General features: G+C 44.2%; 1 long non-coding RNA gene across 11 annotated transcripts; it reads left to right on the forward strand.

The window, feature by feature from the left end:
- The first annotated feature begins 282 nt into the window (after positions 1-282).
- On the forward strand, positions 283-7,192 carry LOC127331096 (uncharacterized). Of its 11 annotated transcripts, XR_007869598.2 has the most exons (11): positions 283-707; positions 808-1,155; positions 1,306-1,347; positions 1,481-1,517; positions 1,940-2,030; positions 2,134-2,240; positions 2,364-2,414; positions 4,640-4,723; positions 5,186-5,304; positions 6,490-6,603; positions 6,793-7,192. It is a non-coding gene; the product is annotated as an uncharacterized lncRNA (long non-coding RNA). The 11 variants fall into 11 exon arrangements; XR_007869593.2 differs by lacking the exon at positions 6,490-6,603 and having other exon boundaries at positions 287-707; XR_007869596.2 differs by lacking the exon at positions 4,640-4,723 and having other exon boundaries at positions 289-707; positions 6,798-7,192.
- Positions 7,193-14,148: the final 6,956 nt, after the last annotated feature.

A 14,148-nucleotide genomic window follows, 5' to 3' on the forward strand; every position in this document is an offset into this window, starting at 1 on the left:
TTAGAAAAAAAATAGCTAGCTTCAAACAATGTTGCCAACGTAGTACATGTGTTATGTGTACGGTACTGCACTGCTGCTACTCCCGTGTACATGTATACAATCTCATTTGCAACCACGAAAAAACAACCTGAATTTAAGTAGTACATCGTATAAATTGGTAATCTAGCGTGATTTATGTATTGGAGTAAATAACTTGGCTGCCCCCAAATTAGTGCTACCGTGCCGTGATCCATGAGTCAACTTTAGTCCGCTGGTTGGGCTGATTTCTGAGCCAATGAATCCTAGTTTTAGCCTTTTAGGTAGTATAATAATTATCCATCCCTGTAAAAAGGAAGGGCTGATTGATTGGGCGGTAAAAAGGAAACACAATTAACGTGAGATTATATATCTTGCTAGTACTCCTTCACGACTCAACAACTCAATCCAGCCCAATCCGCCCCCCTCCGATTCCCAGCGGAGCGCATGGCCACGGCGCGTCCCGGTGCCCCTCCGCCTCCCTGCCCCGATGAACCAGCCGTGGGCGACGGCCCAAGCAGCAACAGTGGCCGTCGCTGGAGGGCTTCCTCCACGGCGTCCGCAAGGGGTAGTAAATGGTGGTCGCTTTCCTGGCCGCTGGCGACCTCCTGGAGAACCTCCCCGAGCTGCTGTTGCCGGAGACAACTCCGTTCCCGCTGCCGTCAGCCACCTGCTCAACCTGTCGTTACCCGGTGAGGGCCCTCTCCTCCTTCTCCTTCATGAATATTCCTTGTGAATTTTGTTTCTTTCTATTTAGATGGGCTAAACTGGGCATTGCTACATACGATGCAGCATGATGTGCAATGGCCGTGGCGTTTCTTTTGTGCTGGCTGGTGAATGCATCCAAGTGTCGATGGTTCTGTTTATATTTTCCTCATGTGTTCTTTATTAGTTAACAAGAATCAATAGCACCACATAAAGCTAAACTAAAGCTTCAGTTTCACATTTTTATTTTACTTGTTGACCTCTTATGATATTTTTTTTGTTGTATCTTCCTCTCAATAAATACTGATCTTTTCGCTCTCATGTGAAGAAAAGATGGACAACAAACTCAAGAGGAGGTATAGAAGAGGGATCTCAAGGATGAACTTGAACAGCGTCAATGCGAGCAGTTCTCATCCAAGGATAAGTCATATGTTGGTAATACCTCTGGGTCCATATGCGCTTTCTTCCTTGTCTGTAGATATCATGCTCACCATAACCATTACTTATCTTCCGTGATTGTTTGTCTTCTGTTGTTGCCTTGTACCTTTGAATCGTAATTAATAAATGAAACCTCTTCTTTTGCAGTAGAGAAGATCCGGCGAAAAAGTTCACGCCTGCTCTTAGAAGGTCGGTGAAACTAAAGTAATGCTACAGAAAAATCTGTTTAGTGCTTGTTTAGGCAACATGAACATTTACTCTATTGGCAATCACATGTTTAAATGGGATGAAGATAACATAGTTCCACGGGAAATTGATGCAGATGACTCTGATGTGGAGCCCATAAGTGATGATGAAAGGTTTGCTTACTTCTCGCTAAGTAATTAATAAACCATACTTGTCCAAAATGTTGATGAGACTCTTCTCGATGTTGCATGGATGGGATTAACTGCTACATCTTCTAACTACAGTACTGCACTAAAAAGTTACGTTGTGGATTAGGGCCGAAACTGTTCTTTCTGTGCTATATACCATAAACTTCGATATTGAGTAACATATTATATCACTGTCAAGCATGCTTAGTTCATTCTAGTTGGGATGTGTTTACAACAAATTGTAAAACGGCCAAATGAATGGTGTCATTGGTGTGCCAACTGTCTTGAAATTTTGTTGAGGCTCTTGAATTATTTTGGTACATGGCTGTTTATTTGTGCCTTTTTAGCTGAAGTGATTAACTCAGTTTATTCTAGCTCTTGCTCATCACATTGCAACTTCCATGCAGCGATGACTGTGATGACGATGATGAAACTGAGGCTCTAATCGCAGAGCTAAAAAGGATTGAGAAAGAAAGAGTTGAGGATATGCTTAGAAAGGTTTGTGTTTTCTTCTCTGTGTTATCATTTTGAGGTGCCTCTTTTTTCTTTAGCTCTAAATATTCATGTTAAGTTCTTTGTGACTGTGTTGTGTTTTCTGTAGGACTGCTAGCAAGCATAAGAAGAGGCTAAGATTAAGGAGGCTGAGCTGATTCGAGGAAACCAGTTTATCAATATGAATAACTCCTGATCCTTCAATGTGAAGAGAAGGTTGAACTACTGGTGTTTTTCTGTATTATATGCTTTTTGAAGAATTTTCCCTGCTTTAGGGCGAGCTTAATATTGTTCTTTGTGTGTTTCCTTTGCATGTGGGATGATGATTTTGTATTCAAGAACTAGGCTCGACACCATCAGGATTGATTTCCACTGCAAGTTTCTGCATAGGTACATGACGTGATGATGATTTATGCTTTATGTTGTCTGGACGTGTATGTCATGACCTCTTGGAAAGAGCTTGAACGTTCCAGAATTCTGAAGATCGATATGTATGACAAACTGCAACATTTTTCTTGTCTAGATGGTCGGTTACTATATTTATGTGGTTGTGCAGTGGTGTCTTGGGAATTTGTTTTGTGCTTGAAACACCAATTAAACTTTTTGGTCTTCTCTTGGGAGAATGTTTTTAACTGATCGAACTCCATAGTTCATTCTTTGTTTGTAGGTCTTGCTTTTGAATTCTTTCAGATTAGGCTAGAAGTATAGGTAGTGAGAGTTTATCCTAGTAAAGTGTCAAGATAAACCCTCCGGCCTATATTTGTCTTGTCATTGGAGTCGTTGTGCTGCTCGAAGTATGCTGTTGTCTGGCCACTTCTCTACGGGATGGTCGGAGGTTTTTTTAATGGATGTTTAGATATTTTTGCTTGTTATCATCAGATAAAGTATCTTGTCTTCTTCCCATTTTTTGGCGTGTTCTGCTTTGGCTTCAATGTTTATTTGTTCTTTTTTTGTTACGTTCAAACTAAACATCTATTTGCTTGCTGGCCCCTCTCATGGGCAAAATTATTTTTAGTGAGCTTTTGATCGAAGTTGTTTTTTCTTGGTTTGTGGTTCTTTCTGTTTGATTAGAGTCTGATCTCTGACTACTGTAGAAGTAGAATAGTTTAACCATCTGCATCTGTTTCTCATGGGAGTTGAGTTGTTGTGTTGCTCGGAGATTGATATCATTTTTCTCCACTGTTAGTTGGCCACTTCTTTGGATGGAAGGTCTCTAGGGGATAGGGTACATTCTTTTTTCGCTCTGTTTAATTGGTTAGTGTGCATAGTTTCTTGTAGCTGTGGCAATGTAGATCCTTGCTGTTGCGTGCCATCTTTCTTGTAGCTAAAATTTACTTAGCTGTACATGAATTTACTGCATGATCTTATTGCACTATAGCATTGATCCTATCCGTTCTGTCTATGCTGCTACTTAAGATGGTACGATGAAATGGTGATTATGTGCCCTTAATTTAGCTAATTAACAGGCGCACATGCTAAGTCGAATTTATCTCCATCCCTATGGCTGACCCAGTCCCTCACGGTCTCGTTGAACATGCTTGCCGTTGAAACATCTTTTATATCCGGCGGCGATTTGGTTTCTGGGACATGCTTGCAGATACTCTCCTTATGCAATTGGAGGAACATTTCACTACTTAGGAAATGATTTTTATTAAGATACTCATGCATTCCAACTTGGTTTGCTACATTGCTTCTAATGCATCGATATCAGAATGACGTATGAGAGTCATATTGAGCAATATTAATTAGCAAAACACACTTTTTCTGGACAGTCAGATTTGTTTGAAACTGTAGCATACCATCATATTTTAGGATTTAAGCAAGATACTATGTACATGGACTGAATAGTTTGTTAGCATTAGGACATGTTTAACTGCAAAGTTGCGAAGTGACTGAATATCCCAACGGAAACAGGGCAGCATATAGATATGTAGATAGTTGCTAACGGTAAGATGGCATCTGACGCTATGCTGCTTTGCTCAAATCATACATACTAGTCAGACTAAGAGTTCACTAATGTAAACTACCTTGTTTTGATCCTATGTTTCCTTTTCATTTTTTGAATTGTGCCATTAACCTTGTGAAGGCCCAAGTGTGAATTTTGCCATTAACCTAGTCAGACTATGAGTTCACTAATGGAAACGACCTTGCTTTGATCCTATATTTCCTTTTTCCCTTTTGAATTGTGCCGATTACCTTTTTGAATTGTGCCGTAAACCTTGTGAAGGCCAAAGTGTGAATAATCGTGTTGTCTTTGATCTTATCTCCTTTTTGAAATTGCAAGCGATAGATGATATGTGTCAGTGCGTTAGTTATTAGAGTGTGAGTGTGTATTAGCCATGACTCATAGATTTTGGATCTGGAGCTTGCCTTAAATCTTAGAAAAAAATATTTAAGACATTCTCTGGCAATGAGATTTTTCTACTTGTTGTATTGCCTGCATATGTTTACAACGACTAGTTTGGACAGAAGTATTTTACATCGGTCTTTTCCATTTACTTCGCATTCTTCATCTATTTGCGATTTTGTTTCCGGTTGAATCTGGTTGCATGTCATTCAACTAAGTTCCATCTTTATGATGTTGTTGAGATGATTTAAGGACTACTATTTTCTAGGGTTCATTTATAGGTGATTTGGAATCTAGGTGGTGGTTGGCCACCTTCTGGTCAGCCGACGTGTTCACCCTGTGGATTCAAATTGTACGTGATTCCTCTCAGATATAGTGATTTGGAATCCAGTAAGGAAGATTGGTTTCGTTCTAGTTTGCATGTATGTTAATTGGAATCGAAGTGCATTGATCTGATGAAATACATGGAAACAGAAGTGCATCTTCTGGTATTTTATATATACCATGAAGTGAGTTTTGTTTTTAAAAAGTTTCGTGACAGTGGTACCATTAAAAAGGTAGCATAGCATGGTGTTGGATATCGTTTAGAACCACATATCATTGATAACATCTCTTTGAGGTTCATGTGAATCCTATCTTGCAATTAGAACCCCATAAGAGCGTCTGGAAGAATTTTCTGTCAAAATAAGCTATCTTTTATATTGAACTTCAAATTTGATGATTTACTGTTGAATTGCTAAATATTATTGGAGTCACCATCGTTGCAAATTTATCTTCGCATATGTTTACTTGGCATGGCTTTTTTATTTTTCAGGAAGACCAAAACAAAAAGAGTTACATGAGTAGAACTGAACTGAAGATCTCATTGTCAGGAGAGGTCGAGGACAGAAGCGATGCAACAAATTTGGAAATTCTTTCAGAGCAAGTAGGCAGGTAGGTTTCACATTCTTATATTATGAAGCTCCCAAGAATGGCCCCTTTTTAATCATATGATTGCATTATGTTTGCAACTTGCCAAATATAATTGCCAAGATAGAAGAGAGGACGAGGAAGAAATCTAGCGTACTCATGTATGATCCATGACTTGGCGAAATAAAAACCGTGGATTGATTAAAAGTTATGTTTACTTGGGAGATAAATCTAGGGTACTCATGTATGATCCATGACAACAAATATACGATGTGCAATACTCACATTTCTGCAGGAGCTGCCGGTAATTTCGAGAGGTATGAAAATAATCTAGCATAAATAGAAGTTTGTGGAACTTCATGGAGAAATGTTTTATAAGCTATATTAGGGTAGTTGTGGTGATTTTCGGTCGGCAAGTGACGGTAAATGAACTGGATTTTTTTTACAATGGCGAGAAATTATCTATGTAGGTGCTTAGTTACAATTGTATGGTGGTCGGGTTAGCTTATAAGACTGTCGGTTTGTGTCAACAATCTTAGTGGTTGTTAGTTGATATGGTACATGTTTAGACTCAAATATAATATTCAGGAGGTGGACGGGGTAGGTTGGAGCATGGATCCAGCCGGCCGGACATGGTTTTGTTTTTTCACCTGTGTCTGCATGCAAACCTGAGATGTTATGGTGCTCAACTGATCTCGGTATCTAGCTGCATGTGTTACTTCTCCCGATTCTAGATAGTTGCGTGTCGTTATATTTTTCTATAGCTGATTTGCATGTGCTGCTGGATTTGGCCGGCCGAAAACATGTTGCTAACTGATGCTGATGGGCATATAGCTACTGATGCTAGTTGTGTCACTGTCCATTTAATTTTGTTGCAATTCCAGAGTACTAGCTGTTGCTATCACACCTGGGGTGAAAACCATGTATAGTTGATGGTAGTTAGCTGATGGTGTTTGTTGTTGTGCATGGTGCTAAGATAGTTGGTGTGCACTTGAATCTTACATGGATGGTGTTATGTTCTGTCACCAACTATTATACAGATATGCTGCTAGGTAGGTAGGTATGTGCTGTTACTAGCAAGCAACTGAGTAAGAAGTAATTAGCTCCCCTATTTTCTCATTCTACTTTCAGGCTTTGATTTGTTGCTTTTATCATTTTTGCATGTTGGGTTTGACGCAACATTCTGATGAATGTTGCATGCCTTTGCAGTTACCTGGAAATTCAATTCGATTAAGTGGATTGGACTATTGAAATATTGTAGTCTTTCTAGATAGCAATTTCAACCATTTGGCCATGGTGTAAATGAATTCTGTTGGAACATTGGTGAGTCATCTAGAGTAGTGACATTTATATACATTGTTGTGTTGCTTAAAACTTCTTTTCTAGAAAATATTATTACTTATTATGTAACTAGGATGTGATGAGTTTGGTTCAAATGCCTGCATGTTTGAAATTGCACACGAGTACTACTTGTCATGTAAATAATTGGAATTCCTTCTCATGTTGCTGTAGTGTAGGCAATGAAGGCAGGGCGACCGGTGGAGCTTAAGAACGCAAAGGTGGACATGTAAATGCGCCTGGTGGCTGGGCATGGTCAAGAGCCTGTTGTCAGAGCTTAGGTGACGGAGGCTACATCTTGTCACTGATGGAGTTGGAGCCGGGGACCATGGCAAGGTGAGAAGAGGGTCTGCATAGGAAGGAGGTGATGCTTTTTCATCTTGGCTCTGTGTTGGTGTTGTTGCTGGATGAGTTGTCGTTATTCTTGTATAGACCTCGGTGGTGTTGCTTGTAATCAGAACTAGCGCATCAGCTCCGTGGTGAGGTGGTGGTTTTACTGTATACTTGGCTTAGCGACACTTTGTTCTCTTTTTTGTACTGATATCTAATGCAAAGTGTATGCTATTAGGAATCATTCGCGTCAGGATTACTCTTTTTTTGTCTAGTATAGCTGGTTGCTTCATGTTTACGTGTATGTATGTTGTAAAGCAAACTCGAGGCACTGAATAAATTTGAAGAAATTTTTGTAGATGTTCAATTTGATTATTATTTTTACTATTGCAAAGTTCATGTTGTGGGGAATCTATGTTTGAAAGTTTGCTGCTATTAGAAATTTCTCCACCTGTTACTCATATCCAAGTTGATTATGCTAAGAGAGGAAGTTTCCATGCTTGTTTGTGGTCCAGTGCATGTCAAAGGTCTATAGTAAAGTTGCTTTTTTTTCTTTCCAGAATCTTAATCCTGGACAAGGTTGGTTAGAACCTAAGGTGTTAGTCGAGCATTCAAAAGAGTTTCGATATGAAACCATATGGTTTGGTGCTTGAATTTGTGCCTCGCGAACCGATCGATCAAAAATCTGTGTAATTATATGGATTTTAAACAAAATTTGATAAGAGTGAACAATAAAATTAAAACATATTGCATCTTCTTCCTATTGGTACTTGTACAAAGTCTGGTACTCCCTCCGGCCCTAATACTTGGCACATATTTAGGCAAAATGTAGGCTAAGATATGTCTATGCCTAGATTCTCTAAACATGTGACAAATAAAATATTTATAGGTTAAACCTGTGAAGTATTTAGAGCGATAGTAGATTCAACCGTTACCGATTACTATCCGTGATACTTCATCCGTTTTTTAATACAAGGCCACTACAAAAAATACATTTTTTTTATCTACAAGGTCACTAACACTATTCGAGAAAAAATGATTAATTTTGTACCAAGTAGGATGGTGCTAGTTAATGAGAATGTTGCATGTCATCCACACTACTAATTCCATGCCTTAATTATTTGACCGTCAAAGAGAATCAAAAATTTCACAATGGATGTATTTTTTTTGAAACCACAAAACCATTCTCTTATGAAAATATTCTCTTAGCAGACATGCACTGTAGTTTGCATGGTGAGAGTAGCACATAATTTTTCCTTGTGTAGTTTGTTTCAACAATCAAAATATTTTTTCCACGATGGAAGAAAACAAAGTAGGAAAATCATTGATGGCGACAAATCCAAACTTGGGACAGACTGGATCGTTTGGTAGTAGTTCCTTAGATATGAAGAGATTTGTGGAAGAGTCATTTAGGGCGGACAAAAATCACTAGTAAGTAGTACTACCGAGACAGTCCGGGGTCAATTAGCAGCATCAGCCTTGACCATGCATGGGCCACATTACTCTCATGCCTTGAGCTCTTGATTATATTAACCATGTGAGACGAAATCAGCTTCCTTGAAATACGGCTGCTGGAATCAGCCAAATATTAGGAGGAAAAGTCCGTAATATTCTGAAAGCTATTATTAGGATGGGATTCGTAAAAGGCAATTAGTATTCATGCCTGATTTAACATATGAGCTGTTTCGTTTGGCAAGCCACGCCAACAATTCGTGTGCTCTGCATATGTGAGCCATCCATCCCTCCCTCCCTCCCTCCCATCATCTCCCTCCAGCTGCGTATGGATGGAAAAAACAAAAGAAGGGCGGGAGATGAAAAAAGTGGCGCAAAATTTGTACGAAAACTTCTAACCTTGGCCTCCTCCCTTCTATAAATATAGGGAGGGATGGAGTCTACGCGTGGGGTTGGTGCTTGCAGCTGTGCCTCATGGACTGATCGATCGAAAAGTTGTGTAATTATATATGAATTTTTAACAAAACTTGATAAAAGTGAACAATAAAATTAAAACATATTGCATCTTCTTCCTTTTGGTAGTTGTAAAAAAAACTGGTACTACCTCCGGCTTTAATACTTGGAACATATTTAGGTAAAATGTAGGCTAATATATGTCTAGATTCTCTAAACATGTGACAAATATTCAGAGCTTAAACCTGTGATAAGTATTTAGAGCCATAGATTCAGCCATAGGATATATGGGTTGTAGGGCAATGCCGCCACTTGTTTCGTTTCATTGTACATGCTAGGTTCATCGCTAGAGTCCGATCGAGGATATATGGGTTGTAGGGCAATGCGACACTTTGCAACTTGATCGTCAAAGTGAATGGAAATTTTCACCATGGATGTAATTTCCTTGAAACCTCAAAACCATTCGCTGATGGAAACATTCTCTTAGCAAACATGCAGTTCGCATGGTGAGAGTGGCACATAATTTTTCCTTATGTATTTTGATTCGAACAATTGAAATGTTGTTTCCATCATGGAAGAAAACAGAGAAGGAAAATCATCCATGGCAACAAATCCGGTAGCACCATTTTGGTAGTAGCTCCTTATAAATGTGGAGAGATTTGTGGAAGAATGATTTAGAACAGAGAATAATAACTAGTATACTACCGAGAGAGTCTGGGGTCAATTAGCATGGGAAATCAATCAACACCGAACCATGCATTAGCCACATTAATTCCCTGCCTTGATTGTATTAACGATGCTACTCCGTCAGATGGGATCCATTGCCTTTGAAAGACACCTGATGTGGAAAAGAGAGTAATTTGTGGAAGCGATTATTAGGATGGGATCACAAAAGGCAGTCAGTATCTATGCCTGCCTGATTTAACGTACGAGGTGTTGGCAAGCCACGCCAGCAATCCGTGTGCTCTGCACATGTGAGCCGTCCATCCCTGGCTCCCATGACCGATCTCTCTCCAGCTGCATATGGATGGGAAAAAACAAAAGAAGGGCGGGAGATGAAAAAAGTGGCGCAAATTTGTACGAAAATTTCTACCTTGGTCTCCTCCCGTCTATAAATATAGAGAGGGGTGTACCTTACGCGTGCGTCGTGTGTGACGACTTAGACTTTGACTCTTGCTCGGAGAGGAGAGGAGAGGAGAGGAGAGCGACGGAGTGCGGCTGCTTCGACAAAGTGACCTCTCTACAGAGGAAGATGCATGGTCGGCAAGGCAAGGTCTTGTGTGAGATAGGTATGATCGACCCGATGATTGAATCTTGATCATGTATCGTGGTGTTCAGTGCTAAATACTTACGGAATCAGTTAACAACAGGTCCGAGCGTGGAGGCGCACCTGCTGTTCCTCTTCTCGGAAGGGAGAGGGTGGCCTCGCCAGCACCAGCGATCGACGCCGGACGTCCGCGCGTGCTAGGTAGATCTTGTCGCGACACGATGGACAAAGCAGGAAGTCGGGTAACCACGCACGCACGCGTGCATGCCTATATTCTTCTCGCGGGTTTTCTGTTCATTTTTTATTGGCATTGGTTCCATGTTAGTTGGATGGTATGGTTCTGATCCAGTGATCCTGGATACGTACGTATGAAGGTGTAGAGTAGAGATCGATGCATATATGTGTTCTTTTCCTTGTACTAGTAGTATATTAATTAATTGGAAATGCTTGGTTTCGGTCGCCCGGTCGCAGCGCCAACCGATGAGGAGAGGTTGTGCAGCCTGCAACGACTGCTACTGCGCATTTGTGTCATCGTCAAGGAGGCAGATGGCCGGGTTATCACAAACCAGGCCATGCTGCACCAACTTTACACCATTTTTTCACCTACAGATAGAAAATTGAAGCGATGTGCATAGAAAAGTTGAACCGGTAACACATGTAAAGCAATCAAGACCTGCCACCAATTTCTCTCGATCTTAAGCAGCAACTTCTATCTCTCTGGTCAATCAATCTTGATACGTCCCTAAAAAAGGACCGCCTTAGAAGGGTGGAACAAACAATATAGAATGACATTTTTCTTGCCCAGATCCGATTCCATTTTGATTAAATTGGAGATGTATCTGTAATCACAAAGAAATGAATCCTTCTACAGCGCCGGCGCCTTCGACGCGCTCTGCTCCTTACTCTACTCCGCCTAGCAAACCGGTCTCCAATGTGTCTAATGCAAAGAAGTCCGAATCTGCTGGAAATACGAGTGGTTCTAGCATGTCTACAGCGCGCAACCGCGATATGCTTTGCCATACATGTGGTGGCAAGGGTCACTTCAAGAGAGATTGTCCTAACCGCAAAGTCATGATTCCGTAAGTTTTTTTTCCCTGTATCTCGGCGAAAATGTTTTATATGACCAAGATCAATTAGTCTAAATTTTTAATAATGTATACTACTACTAGTAAACGTGCAACATTAAACAATTTATTTAAATTCAGATATCACCTCCAAAGGAAAGAATCGCACACGCGGAAGCTCATGGGCGCTACTGTTCCTACTACTAGATGCTGTTGTAGCACGATGTAGCAATGGATTCGCGCGGAGGCGATGCGAATCGTGGTGTCCGCCCCACCCCGTTCGCTGTTTTTATCCCGACCAGCTGGAGTTGACTCGTTGTGGCCATCACGGGAGCATCCCGAGCTCGCGCCGGTGTTGGATGTGTTGGGGAGCTCCTGATTTGGGCGTAGTGGCGGCCGGCCCTAGCTTCTTCATGCGGCGCAACATATACGACGAGATCTCGTTGAATCGAGCAGGATGAAGAGCTCATGCGGACGTGGGCTCAACGACAAGCTCAAACCGGCTTCCACACCCGCCGCAGACCTCGTCTCCTACCCCCGCCTCCCGCCGCCAGCGGGCGCCGCTCGTCGCCCCTGGCCCTTGAACGTCGCCGTCGCTCAATCACATGAGGCGCCCCAAATCACTAAACGTCGCCGCTCCTAGCCACTAAACGCTCGAATCCTTGTCGTGGGAGCATAGGCTTGGCGCTCGGGAGGAGGTGGCGTTTAGAGGACGACCCGCTCGTAGGAGCATAGGCTTGGCGCTCGGGAGGAGGTGGCGTTTAGAGGGCGGCGGCGCTTTGACTTTTAGCGGAAGTGGAGTACGCGACGGTGACCAGATCGAGGCTTGGTGGCGATGGGCTCGCCAGCTCTGGGAGCAGTAGGCGGGGCGCGGATGCTCGCGGGGAGAAGGCGGGGCGGGACAGCGAGAAGGCAGGCTGATGTAGGCCGGCGTTCTCTCGCCGGTGTACCCCCAGGGACTACGCGCGGCGCCTGCTGGCGGTGGGAGGCGGAGGTAGGAGACGAAGTCGTTCGTGGGTTAGGTGGAGGATTTCCTTATCCGGTGTTTTTGGTTGATTAGCTACCAGCTTCAAGACACGGTCAACGCGCGCAGGTACCAGGATGTAATCTCCGCGCACATCAGACGGCGATGCACGCATACGTAGCTACCTACGTGGGTAGCAGATGCACTCTAGTCCAATAAATGCCATAATATGATATAAAGTGCAAGCAAAACATGTAGGTATTGTCATAAAACAAGCATGGAACATCAGAAATTATAGATACGTTGGAGACGTATCAGCATCCCCAAGCTTAGTTCCTACTCGTCCTCATTTCAAGCACCGGTAGTTTGATCAGCATCCCCAAGCTTAGTTCCTACTCGTCCTCATGTAGGTGTTTTCAGAAATTAGGCGGAAGGGCAGGTCAAGGGGCGTCACGGGGGCCCCACACAACAGGGCCCTCATTTCAAGCACCGGTAGTTTGATCTGGTAGTGATATGTCCAGACATCATGCTCCTGCAGCACAAAGATGGTCAGCCCTGTCATGTCATCCTTATCGATGGACGCGGCAAGCTTGCCACTCATTTCAAGCAGGTGCATAACATGGCGGGGCTCCGCAGCCGCGGGCGGGCTCATGTGCCGGAAGGTCTCCGCCACCGTGTGAAACGCCAGTATCATGTGGTAGCGGACACCGAAGCGTTCCCTCCAGTGCAGGTGCAGGCTGCCATTGACAAGGACCGGCGCGCCAAAGATGTGTATTCCACTCCTCCCGCCTTGTCCTGGATAACCCACACTCCTCGGTTGGTCGGTTCCGACGGTGAGGAGGCAGTACGTATGCCGACTGGACCAATTTCCATCGGGGTTCCATCGTGTCCAATACAGCACGCGGTACTCCCCTGAAGGGTGGTGCCGGTAGAGGGTGACTACAGTGCCGGCATGGGGGCTCGGGCCCGTGGCGAGCGGCGCCCACTGCCGCGTGGTCGGGTTGCAGATGCACTGGCCGACGACGAAGAGACCGTCGCACGAGGCGCGGGCGGGGAAGTGGGTGCCTGTAGGACCTGATTAGAGCGAGCTCAGGCTGGCGGCGGTGGTGGTCGAGGAGGAACGCGGGGTCGGAGGCGAGGCGGCGCCAGGAGCGGCGGACGGCGCGGCAGCGGAGCACGCAGTTGGCCGGGAGGCGCACCAGGATGTCGCGCAGTATGTCCTCCGGGAGGGCGGCGAGCCGGTCGGGCCCCGCCCTGCTTCTCCTTCTTGGAACGGTCGCCCGACGGGCTTCTTCCCCGGTGGCGACGCGCCGCCTGGATCGGAGCAGCATTGCTGGTGCGACGACGACGAGTTTGGTTGGGGAATGTGTGCGCGCTGCCTGGACGGTTCTTGATGGAGCGATTCGCAGTGCGCAGCCCAGCCCAGCCCAGTTCATCTATCCTTCCCTGCAGCCCACCAACCCCGCGCGCTAAAAAGTTACTGGGCGCCTGCTTTACATTTTCACATGCCAAAACATACAGCACGCGATGCGCGAGATTTTTTTTTTTTTTGCGGTGAAATAAACTGATATTGACTTGGCAATATTACAGAAAGGTCCACAAAGACAAAAAATTACAACCAAGCCCTTCTGCAAGTCGACCACGCCGGCACCACGAAGCTGTCGGTGGCGCGCCGTCGCAACAGCTTCTCTTGTCGCCTTGGAAAGGAAGCAGACCCCCAGCGAACGGGAAGTCGACGAGCGCCGGTCCCAGAGGACCTACCTCGGAAGCCACCATCGTCAACGAGCCAAGCAACACCATCTTCTTCTTCATCTTCATACGCCGGATCCATCGCCCCAAATCCGGCCAGGGGAGAGCGCGCCCGGCAGCTCCAAGGAGCTGCGGACACGGGGAGAGCGGCCGCTCCACGTCGGAGCTCCAGAGAACGCCGCCGTCGAAGGGGCTGAGCGCCGCCACCAAACACCACACCGGCCGCGCCACCGCCTCCAAAGCGCCGCCGA

Source organism: Lolium perenne, chromosome 2 (assembly GCF_019359855.2).
Source record: "Lolium perenne isolate Kyuss_39 chromosome 2, Kyuss_2.0, whole genome shotgun sequence".
In the NCBI taxonomy this organism is placed as follows: Eukaryota; Viridiplantae; Streptophyta; class Magnoliopsida; order Poales; family Poaceae; genus Lolium; species Lolium perenne.